Genomic DNA, 12450 nt, shown 5'->3' with positions numbered 1-12450 from the left:
AACATGAAAACTATATTTAAGCTGTATTTATGCACCGTGTTGTTAACTAAACATTCTCATCATTTAGAAGTTACTACTGAATACTCAACTATGTTAAGAAATGATGTTGTTTAAATTTGAAATAATTAAATTCTGATCACTACTCAAGGAAAAAAGAAAAATGCACTCAGACATGCCGAAACCAGGGACCTTTAGATCTTCAGTCTAACGCTCTCCCAACTGAGCAATTTCGGCAAGGTCTGTGTATGGCAAAAGTCACTAAGACATCAACTGAGCTATGTTTGCATGGTTACACAAGGTTAAGTATCAATATTTTTCTGTCATCATGATTGCATGAAATGAAGAGAAAAGATGTATTTTATACTGTAAATATATAAATTACAAGCCCTTAATCATACATTTAAGTAAAAGTTTTAACAAATTGTGGTCAGGAAGCAGTTAGTTTTCTTCAAATTTTCATAATAGAGTAGCATGACGGACAACATGAAAACAATATTTAAGCTGTATTTATGCACCGTGTTGTTAAATAAACATTCTCATCATTTAGAAGTTACTACTGAATACTCATCTATGTTAAGAAACTATGTTGTTTAAATTTGAAATAATTAAATTCTGATCACTACTCAAGGAAAAAAGAAAAATGCACTCAAACATGCCGAAACCCGGGATCGAACCAGGGACCTTTAGATCTTCAGTCTAACGCTCTCAAAACTGAGCTATTTCGGCAAGGTATGTGTATGGCAAAAGTCACTAAGACCTCAACTGAGCTATGTTTGCATGGTTACACAAGGTTAAGTATCAATATTTTTCTGTCATCATGATTGCATGAAATGAAGAGAAAAGATGTGTTTTATACTGTAAATATATCCATTACAAACCCTTAATCATACATTTAAGTAAAAGTTTTAACAAATTGTGGTCAGAAAGCTGTTAGTTTATTTCAAATTTTCATAATAGAGTAGCATGATGGACATCATGAAAACAATATTTAAGCTGTATTTATGCACCGTGTTGTTAAATAAACATTCTCATCATTTAGAAGTTACCACTGAATACTCAACTATGTTAAGAAATGATGTTGTTTACATTTGAAATACTTAAAAACTGATAACTGCTCAAGGAAAGAAGTAAAAATGTACTCAAACATGCTGAAACCCGGGACCTTTAGATCTTCAGTCTAACGCTCTCCCAACTGAGCTATTTTGGCAAAGTCTGTGTATGGCAAAAGTCACTAAGACCTCAACTGAGCTATGTTTGCATGGTTACACAAGGTTTAGTATCAATATTTTTCTGTCATCATGATTGCATGAAATGAAAAGAAAATATGTGTTTTATACTGTAAATATATCCATTACAAACCCTTAATCATACATTTAAGTAAAAGTTTTAACAAATTGTGGTCAGGAAGCATTGTTAGATTACTTCAAATTTTCATAATAGTTAGAGTAGCGTGACTTAAAACATGAAAACAATATTTAAGCTGTATTTATGCACCGTGTTGTTAAATAAACATTCTCATCATTTAGAAGTTACTACTGAATACTCAACTATGTTAAGAAATGATGTTGTTTAAATTTGAAATAATTAAATTCTGATCACTACTCAAGGAAAAAAGAAAAAGGCACGCAAACATGCCGAAACCAGGGACCTTTAGATCTTCAGTCTAACGCTCTCCCAACTGAGCTATTTCGGCAAGGTCTGTGTATGGCAAAAGTCACTAAGACATCAACTGAGCTATGTTTGCATGGTTACACAAGGTTAAGTATCAATATTTTTCTGTCAGCATGATTGCATGAAATGAAAAGAAAATATGTGTTTTATACTGTAAATATATCCATTACAAACCCTTAATCATACATTTAAGTAAAAGTTTTAACAAATTGTGGTCAGGAAGCATTGTTAGATTACTTCAAATTTTCATAATAGTTAGAGTAGCAAGACTTAAAACATGAAAACAATATTTAAGCTGTATTTATGCACCGTGTTGTTAAATAAACATTCTCATCATTTAGAAGTTACTACTGAATACTCAACTATGTTAAGAAATGATGTTGTTTAAATATGAAATAATTAAATTCTGATCACTACTCAAGGAAAAAAGAAAAATGCACGCAAACATGCCGAAACCCGGGATTGAACAAGGGACCTTTAGATCTTCAGTCTAACGCTCTCCCAACTGAGCTATTTCAGCAAGGTATGTGTATGGCAAAAGTCACTAAGACCTCAACTGAGCTATGTTTGCATGGTTACACAAGGTTAAGTATTAATATTTTTCTGTCATCATGATTGCATGAAATGAAGAGAGAAGATGTGTTTTATACTGTAAATATATCCATTACAAACCCTTAATCATACATTTAAGTAAAAGTTTTAACAAATTGTGGTCAGGAAGCATTGTTAGATTACTTCAAATTTTCATAATAGTTAGAGTAGCGTGACTTAAAACATGAAAACAATATTTAAGCTGTATTTATGCACCGTGTTGTTAAATAAACATTCTCATCATTTAGAAGTTACTACTGAATACTCAACTATGTTAAGAAATGATGTTGATTAAATTTGAAATAATTAAATTCTGATCACTACTCATGGAAAAAAGAAATATGCACTCAAACATGCCGAAACCAGGGACCTTTAGATCTTCAGTCTAACGCTCTCCCAACTGAGCTATTTCGGCAAGGTCTGTGTATGTCAAAAGTCACTAAGACATCAACTGAGCTATGTTTGCATGGTTACACAAGGTTAAGTATCAATATTTTTCTGTCATCATGATTGCATGAAATGAAGAGAAAAGATGTATTTTATACTGTAAATATATAAATGACAAGCCCTTAATCATACATTTAAGTAAAACTTTTAACAAATTGTGGTCAGGAAGCAGTTAGTTTATTCAAATTTTCATAATAGAGTAGCATGACGGACAACATGAAAACAATATTTAAGCTGTATTTATGCACCGTGTTGTTAAATAAACATTCTCATCATTTAGAATTTACTACTGAATACTCAACTATGTTAAGAAATGATGTTGTTTAAATTTGAAATAATTAAATTCTGATCAATACTCAAGGAAAAAAGAAAAATGCACTCAAACATGCCGAAACCCGGGATCGAACCAGGGATCTTTAGATCTTCAGTCTAACGCTCTCCCAACTGAGCTATTTCGGCAAAGTCTGTGTATGGCAAAAGTCACTAAGACCTCAACTGAGCTATGTTTGCATGGTTACACAAGGTTTAGTATCAATATTTTTCTGTCATCATGATTGCATGAAATGAAAAGAAAATATGTGTTTTATACTGTAAATATATCCATTACAAACCCTTAATCATACATTTAAGTAAAAGTTTTAACAAATTGTGGTCAGGAAGCATTGTTAGATTACTTCAAATTTTCATAATAGTTAGAGTAGCGTGACTTAAAACATGAAAACAATATTTAAGCTGTATTTATGCACTGTGTTGTTAAATAAACATTCTCATCATTTAGAAGTTACTACTGAATACTCAACTATGTTAAGAAATGATGTTGATTAAATTTGAAATAATTAAATTCTGATCACTACTCATGGAAAAAAGAAATATGCACTCAAACATGCCGAAACCAGGGACCTTTAGATCTTCAGTCTAACGCTCTCCCAACTGAGCTATTTCGGCTTGGTCTGTGTATGGCAAAAGTCACTAAGACATCAACTGAGCTATGTTTGCATGGTTACACAAGGTTAAGTATCAATATTTTTCTGTCATCATGATTGCATGAAATGAAGAGAAAAGATGTATTTTATACTGTAAATATATAAATTACAAGCCCTTAATCATACATTTAAGTAAAAGTTTTAACAAATTGTGGTCAGGAAGCAGTTAGTTTACTTAAAATTTTCATAATAGAGTAGCATGACGGACAACATGAAAACAATATTTAAGCTGTATGTATGAACCGTGTTTTTAAATAAACATTCTCATCATTTAGAAATTACTACTGAATACTCAACTATGTTAAGAAATGATGTTGTTTAAATTTGAAATAATTAAATTCTGATGACTACTCAAGGAAAAAAGAAAAATGCACTCAAACATGCCGAAACACGGGATTGAACCAGGTACCTTTAGATCTTCAGTCTAACGCTCTCCCAACTGAGCTACTTCGGCAAGGTCTGTGTATGGCAAAAGTCACTAAGACATCAACTGAGCTATGTTTGCATGGTTACACAAGGTTAAGTATCAATATTTTTCTGTCAGCATGATTGCATGAAATGAAAAGAAAATATGTGTTTTATACTGTAAATATATCCATTACAAACCCTTAATCATACATTTAAGTAAAAGTTTTAACAAACTGTGGTCAGGAAGCATTGTTAGATTACTTCAAATTTTCATAATAGTTAGAGTAGCGTGACTTAAAACATGAAAACAATATTTAAGCTGTATTTATGCACCGTGTTGTTAAATAAACATTCTCATCATTTAGAAGTTACTACTGAATACTCAACAATGTTAAGAAATGATGTTGTTTAAATTTGAAATAATTAAATTCTGATCACTACTCAAGGAAAAAAGAAAAATGCACACAAACATGCCGAAACCCGGGATTGAACAAGGGACCTTTAGATCTTCAGTCTAACGCTCTCCCAACTGAGCTATTTTGGAAAGGTATGTGTATGACAAAAGTCACTAAGACCTCAACTGAGCTATGTATGCATGGTTACACAAGGTTAAGTATTAATATTTTTCTGTCATCATGATTGCATGAAATGAAGAGAAAAGATGTGTTTTATACTGTAAATATATCCATTACAAACCCTTAATCATACATTTAAGTAAAAGTTTTAACAAATTGTGGTCAGAAAGCAGTTAGTTTATTTCAAATTTTCATAATAGAGTAGCATGATGGACATCATGAAAACAATATTTAAGCTGTATTTATGCACCGTGTTGTTAAATAAACATTCTCATCATTTAGAAGTTGCCACTGAATACTCAACTATGTTAAGAAATGATGTTGTTTACATTTGAAATACTTAAAAACTGATAACTGCTCAAGGAAAGAAGAAAAAAGGTACTCAAACATGCTGAAACCCGGGACCTTTAGATCTTCAGTCTAACGCTCTCCCAACTGAGCTATTTTGGCAAAGTCTGTGTATGGCAAAAGTCACTAAGACCTCAACTGAGCTATGTTTGCATGGTTACACAAGGTTTAGTATCAATATTTTTCTGTCATCATGATTGCATGAAATGAAAAGAAAATATGTGTTTTATACTGTAAATATATCCATTACAAACCCTTAATCATACATTTAAGTAAAAGTTTTAACAAATTGTGGTCAGGAAGCATTGTTAGATTACTTCAAATTTTCATAATAGTTAGAGTAGCGTGACTTAAAACATGAAAACAATATTTAAGCTGTATTTATGCACCGTGTTGTTAAATAAACATTCTCATCATTTAGAAGTTACTACTGAATACTCAACTATGTTAAGAAATGATGTTGTTTAAATTTGAAATAATTAAATTCTGATCACTACTCAAGGAAAAAAGAAAAATGCACTCAAACATGCCGAAACCAGGGACCTTTAGATCTTCAGTCTAACGCTCTCCCAACTGAGCTATTTCGGCAAGGTCTGTGTATGGCAAAAGTCACTAAGACATCAACTGAGCTATGTTTGCATGGTTACACAAGGTTAAGTATCAATATTTTTCTGTCAGCATGATTGCATGAAATGAAAAGAAAATATGTGTTTTATACTGTAAATATATCCATTACAAACCCTTAATCATACATTTAAGTAAAAGTTTTAACAAACTGTGGTCAGGAAGCATTGTTAGATTACTTCAAATTTTCATAATAGTTAGAGTAGCGTGACTTAAAACATGAAAACAATATTTAAGCTGTATTTATGCACCGTGTTGTTAAATAAACATTCTCATCATTTAGAAGTTACTACTGAATACTCAACTATGTTAAGAAATGATGTTGTTTAAATTTGAAATAATTAAATTCTGATCACTACTCAAGGAAAAAAGAAAAATGCACTCAAACATGCCAAAACCAGGGACCTTTAGATCTTCAGTCTAACGCTCTCCCAACTGAGCTATTTCGGCAAGGTCTGTGTATGGCAAAAGTCACTAAGACATCAACTGAGCTATGTTTGCATGGTTACACAAGGTTAAGTATCAATATTTTTCTGTCAGCATGATTGCATGAAATGAAAAGAAAATATGTGTTTTATACTGTAAATATATCCATTACAAACCCTTAATCATACATTTAAGTAAAAGTTTTAACAAACTGTGGTCAGGAAGCATTGTTAGATTACTTCAAATTTTCATAATAGTTAGAGTAGCGTGACTTAAAACATGAAAACAATATTTAAGCTGTATTTATGCACCGTGTTGTTAAATAAACATTCTCATCATTTAGAAGTTACTACTGAATACTCAACTATGTTAAGAAATGATGTTGATTAAATTTGAAATAATTAAATTCTGATCACTACTCATGGAATAAAGAAAAATGCACTCAAACATGCCGAAACCCGGGATCGAACCAGGGACCTTTAGATCTTCAGTCTAACGCTCTCCCAACTGAGCTATTTCGGCAAGGTATGTGTATGGCAAAAGTCACTAAGACCTCAACTGAGCTATGTTTGCATGGTTACACAAGGTTAAGTATCAATATTTTTCTGTCATCATGATTGCATGAAATGAAGAGAAAAGATGTATTTTATACTGTAATTATATAAATTACAAGCCCTTAATCATACATTTAAGTAAAAGTTTTAACAAATTGTGGTCAGAAAGCAGTTAGTTTATTTCAAATTTTCATAATAGAGTAGCATGATGGACATCATGAAAACAATATTTAAGCTGTATTTATGCACCGTGTTGTTAAATAAACATTCTCATCATTTAGAAGTTACCACTGAATACTCAACTATGTTAAGAAATGATGTTGTTTACATTTGAAATACTTAAAAACTGATAACTGCTCAAGGAAAGAAGAAAAAAGGTACTCAAACATGCTGAAACCCGGGACCTTTAGATCTTCAGTCTAACGCTCTCCCAACTGAGCTATTTTGGCAAAGTCTGTGTATGGCAAAAGTCACTAAGACCTCAACTGAGCTATGTTTGCATGGTTACACAAGGTTTAGTATCAATATCTTTCTGTCATCATGATTGCATGAAATGAAAAGAAAATATGTGTTTTATACTGTAAATATATCCATTACAAACCCTTAATCATACATTTAAGTAAAAGTTTTAACAAATTGTGGTCAGGAAGCATTGTTAGATTACTTCAAATTTTCATAATAGTTAGAGTAGCGTGACTTAAAACATGAAAACAATATTTAAGCTGTATTTATGCACCGTGTTGTTAAATAAACATTCTCATCATTTAGAAGTTACTACTGAATACTCAACTATGTTAAGAAATGATGTTGTTTAAATTTGAAATAATTAAATTCTGATCACTACTCAAGGAAAAAAGAAAAATGCACTCAAACATGCCAAAACCAGGGACCTTTAGATCTTCAGTCTAACGCTCTCCCAACTGAGCTATTTCGGCAAGGTCTGTGTATGGCAAAAGTCACTAAGACATCAACTGAGCTATGTTTGCATGGTTACACAAGGTTAAGTATCAATATTTTTCTGTCAGCATGATTGCATGAAATGAAAAGAAAATATGTGTTTTATACTGTAAATATATCCATTACAAACCCTTAATCATACATTTAAGTAAAAGTTTTAACAAACTGTGGTCAGGAAGCATTGTTAGATTACTTCAAATTTTCATAATAGTTAGAGTAGCGTGACTTAAAACATGAAAACAATATTTAAGCTGTATTTATGCACCGTGTTGTTAAATAAACATTCTCATCATTTAGAAGTTACTACTGAATACTCAACTATGTTAAGAAATGATGTTGTTTAAATTTGAAATAATTAAATTCTGATCACTACTCAAGGAAAAAAGAAAAATGCACTCAAACATGCCAAAACCAGGGACCTTTAGATCTTCAGTCTAACGCTCTCCCAACTGAGCTATTTCGGCAAGGTCTGTGTATGGCAAAAGTCACTAAGACATCAACTGAGCTATGTTTGCATGGTTTCACAAGGTTAAGTATCAATATTTTTCTGTCAGCATGATTCCATGAAATGAAAAGAAAATATGTGTTTTATACTGTAAATATATCCATTACAAACCCTTAATCATACATTTAAGTAAAAGTTTTAACAAATTGTGGTCAGGAAGCATTGTTAGATTACTTCAAATTTTCATAATAGTTAGAGTAGCGTGACTTAAAACATGAAAACAATATTTAAGCTGTATTTATGCACCGTGTTGTTAAATAAACATTCTCATAATTTAGAAGTTACTACTGAATACTCAACTATGTTAAGAAATGATGTTGATTAAATTTGAAATAATTAAATTCTGATCACTACTCATGGAAAAAAGAAATATGCACTCAAACATGCCGAAACCAGGGACCTTTAGATCTTCAGTCTAACGCTCTCCCAACTGAGCTATTTCGGCATGGTCTGTGTATGGCAAAAGTCACTAAGACATCAACTGAGCTATGTTTGCATGGTTACACAAGGTTAAGTATCAATATTTTTCTGTCATCATGATTGCATGAAATGAAGAGAAAAGATGTATTTTATACTGTAAATATATAAATTACAAGCCCTTAATCATACATTTAAGTAAAAGTTTTAACAAATTGTGGTCAGGAAGCAGTTAGTTTACTTCAAATTTTCATAATAGAGTAGCATGACGGACAACATGAAAACAATATTTAAGCTGTATTTATGCACCGTGTTGTTAAATAAACATTCTCATCATTTAGAAGTTACTACTGAATACTCAACTATGTTAAGAAATGATGTTGTTTAAATTTGAAATAATTAAATTCTGATCACTACTCAAGGAAAAAAGAAAAATGCACTCAAACATGCCAAAACACGGGATTGAACCAGGTACCTTTAGATCTTCAGTCTAACGCTCTCCCAACTGAGCTATTTCGGCAAGGTCTGTGTATGGCAAAAGTCACTAAGACATCAACTGAGCTATGTTTGCATGGTTACACAAGGTTAAGTATCAATATTTTTCTGTCAGCATGATTGCATGAAATGAAAAGAAAATATGTGTTTTATACTGTAAATATATCCATTACAAACCCTTAATCATACATTTAAGTAAAAGTTTTAACAAACTGTGGTCAGGAAGCATTGTTAGATTACTTCAAATTTTCATAATAGTTAGAGTAGCGTGACTTAAAACATGAAAACAATATTTAAGCTGTATTTATGCACCGTGTTGTTAAATAAACATTCTCATCATTTAGAAGTTACTACTGAATACTCAACTATGTTAAGAAATGATGTTGTTTAAATTTGAAATAATTAAATTCTGATCACTACTCAAGGAAAAAAGAAAAATGCACACAAACATGCCGAAACCAGGGATTGAACAAGGGGCCTTTAGATCTTCAGTCTAACGCTCTCCCAACTGAGCTATTTTGGAAAGGTATGTGTATGACAAAAGTCACTAAGACCTCAACTGAGCTATGTATGCATGGTTACACAAGGTTAAGTATTAATATTTTTCTGTCATCATGATTGCATGAAATGAAGAGAAAAGATGTGTTTTATACTGTAAATATATCCATTACAAACCCTTAATCATACATTTAAGTAAAAGTTTTAACAAATTGTGGTCAGAAAGCAGTTAGTTTATTTCAAATTTTCATAATAGAGTAGCATGATGGACATCATGAAATCAATATTTAAGCTGTATTTATGCACCGTGTTGTTAAATAAACATTCTCATCATTTAGAAGTTGCCACTGAATACTCAACTATGTTAAGAAATGATGTTGTTTACATTTGAAATACTTAAAAACTGATAACTGCTCAAGGAAAGAAGAAAAAAGGTACTCAAACATGCTGAAACCCGGGACCTTTAGATCTTCAGTCTACCGCTCTCCCAACTGAGCTATTTTGGCAAAGTCTGTGTATGGCAAAAGTCACTAAGACCTCAACTGAGCTATGTTTGCATGGTTACACAAGGTTTAGTATCAATATTTTTCTGTCATAATGATTGCATGAAATGAAAAGAAAATATGTGTTTTATACTGTAAATATATAAATTACAAGCCCTTAATCATACATTTAAGTAAAAGTTTTAACAAATTGTGGTCAGGAAGCAGTTAGTTTACTTCAAATTTTCATAATAGAGTAGCATGACGGACAACATGAAAACAATATTTAAGCTGTATTTATGCACCGTGTTGTTAAATAAACATTCTCATCATTTAGAAGTTACTACTGAATACTCAACTATGTTAAGAAATGATGTTGATTAAATTTGAAATAATTAAATTCTGATCACTACTCATGGAATAAAGAAAAATGCACTCAAACATGCCGAAACCCGGGATCGAACCAGGGACCTTTAGATCTTCAGTCTAACGCTCTCCCAACTGAGCTATTTCGGCAAGGTATGTGTATGGCAAAAGTCACTAAGACCTCAACTGAGCTATGTTTGCATGGTTACACAAGGTTAAGTATCAATATATTTCTGTCATCATGATTGCATGAAATGAAGAGAAAAGATGTGTTTTATACTGTAAATATATCCATTACAAACCCTTAATCATACATTTAAGTAAAAGTTTTAACAAATTGTGGTCAGAAAGCAGTTAGTTTATTTCAAATTTTCATAATAGAGTAGCATGATGGACATCATGAAAACAATATTTAAGCTGTATTTATGCACCGTGTTGTTAAATAAACATTCTCATCATTTAGAAGTTACCACTGAATACTCAACTATGTTAAGAAATGATGTTGTTTACATTTGAAATTCTTAAAAACTGATAACTGCTCAAGGAAAGAAGACAAAAGGTACTCAAACATGCTGAAACCCGGGACCTTTAGATCTTCAGTCTAACGCTCTCCCAACTGAGCTATTTTGGCAAAGTCTGTGTATGGCAAAAGTCACTAAGACCTCAACTGAGCTATGTTTGCATGGTTACACAAGGTTTAGTATCAATATTTTTCTGTCATCATGATTGCATGAAATGAAAAGAAAATATGTGTTTTATACTGTAAATATATCCATTACAAACCCTTAATCATACATTTAAGTAAAAGTTTTAACAAATTGTGGTCAGGAAGCATTGTTAGATTACTTCAAATTTTCATAATAGTTAGAGTAGCGTGACTTAAAACATGAAAACAATATTTAAGCTGTATTTATGCACTGTGTTGTTAAATAAACATTCTCATCATTTAGAAGTTACTACTGAATACTCAACTATGTTAAGAAATGATGTTGTTTAAATTTGAAATAATTAAATTCTGATCACTACTCAAGGAAAAAAGAAAAATGCACTCAAACATGCCGAAACCAGGGACCTATAGATCTTCAGTCTAACGCTCTCCCAACTGAGCTATTTCGGCAAGGTCTGTGTATGGCAAAAGTCACTAAGACATCAACTGAGCTATGTTTGCATGGTTACACAAGGTTAAGTATCAATATTTTTCTGTCAGCATGATTGCATGAAATGAAAAGAAAATATGTGTTTTATACTGTAAATATATCCATTACAAACCCTTAATCATACATTTAAGTAAAAGTTTTAACAAACTGTGGTCAGGAAGCATTGTTAGATTACTTCAAATTTTCATAATAGTTAGAGTAGCGTGACTTAAAACATGAAAACAATATTTAAGCTGTATTTATGCACCGTGTTGTTAAATAAACATTCTCATCATTTAGAAGTTACTACTGAATACTCAACTATGTTAAGAAATGATGTTGTTTAAATTTGAAATAATTAAATTCTGATCACTACTCAAGGAAAAAAGAAAAATGCACTCAAACATGCCGAAACCAGGGACCTTTAGATCTTCAGTCTAACGCTCTCCCAACTGAGCTATTTCGGCAAGGTCTGTGTATGGCAAAAGTCACTAAGACATCAACTGAGCTATGTTTGCATGGTTACACAAGGTTAAGTATCAATATTTTTCTGTCAGCATGATTGCATGAAATGAAAAGAAAATATGTGTTTTATACTGTAAATATATCCATTACAACCCCTTAATCATACATTTAAGTAAAAGTTTTAACAAATTGTGGTCAGGAAGCATTGTTAGATTACTTCAAATTTTCATAATAGTTAGAGTAGCGTGACTTAAAACATGAAAACAATATTTAAGCTGTATTTATGCACCGTGTTGTTAAATAAACATTCTCATCATTTAGAAGTTACTACTGAATACTCAACTATGTTAAGAAATGATGTTGATTAAATTTGAAATAATTAAATTCTGATCACTACTCATGGAAAAAAAAAATATGCACTCAAACATGCCGAAACCAGGGACCTTTAGATCTTCAGTCTAACGCTCTCCCAACTGAGCTATTTCGGCATGGTCTGTGTATG

At 31.6% G+C, this 12450-nt stretch overlaps 4 non-coding genes across 4 annotated transcripts; all 4 read right to left on the bottom strand.

Moving 5' to 3' along the window:
- Nucleotides 1–653: 653 nt before the first annotated feature.
- Nucleotides 654–726, bottom strand: TRNAF-GAA (transfer RNA phenylalanine (anticodon GAA)). The gene has a single exon. It is a non-coding gene; the product is annotated as a tRNA-Phe (tRNA).
- Nucleotides 727–3095: 2369 nt separating this feature from the next.
- On the bottom strand, nucleotides 3096–3168 carry TRNAF-GAA (transfer RNA phenylalanine (anticodon GAA)). Its single transcript has one exon. It is a non-coding gene; the product is annotated as a tRNA-Phe (tRNA).
- Nucleotides 3169–6522: 3354 nt separating this feature from the next.
- TRNAF-GAA (transfer RNA phenylalanine (anticodon GAA)) lies at nucleotides 6523–6595 on the bottom strand. The gene has a single exon. It is a non-coding gene; the product is annotated as a tRNA-Phe (tRNA).
- A 3829-nt stretch (nucleotides 6596–10424) lies between these two features.
- TRNAF-GAA (transfer RNA phenylalanine (anticodon GAA)) lies at nucleotides 10425–10497 on the bottom strand. The gene has a single exon. It is a non-coding gene; the product is annotated as a tRNA-Phe (tRNA).
- Between the last annotated feature and the right edge of the window lie 1953 nt (nucleotides 10498–12450).

Source organism: Taudactylus pleione, unplaced genomic scaffold (genome assembly GCF_031769625.1).
Source record: "Taudactylus pleione unplaced genomic scaffold, aTauple2 ptg000815l, whole genome shotgun sequence".
NCBI classification, from domain to species: Eukaryota; Metazoa; Chordata; class Amphibia; order Anura; family Myobatrachidae; genus Taudactylus; species Taudactylus pleione.
This window is presented reverse-complemented; position numbering and strand designations above follow the sequence as displayed.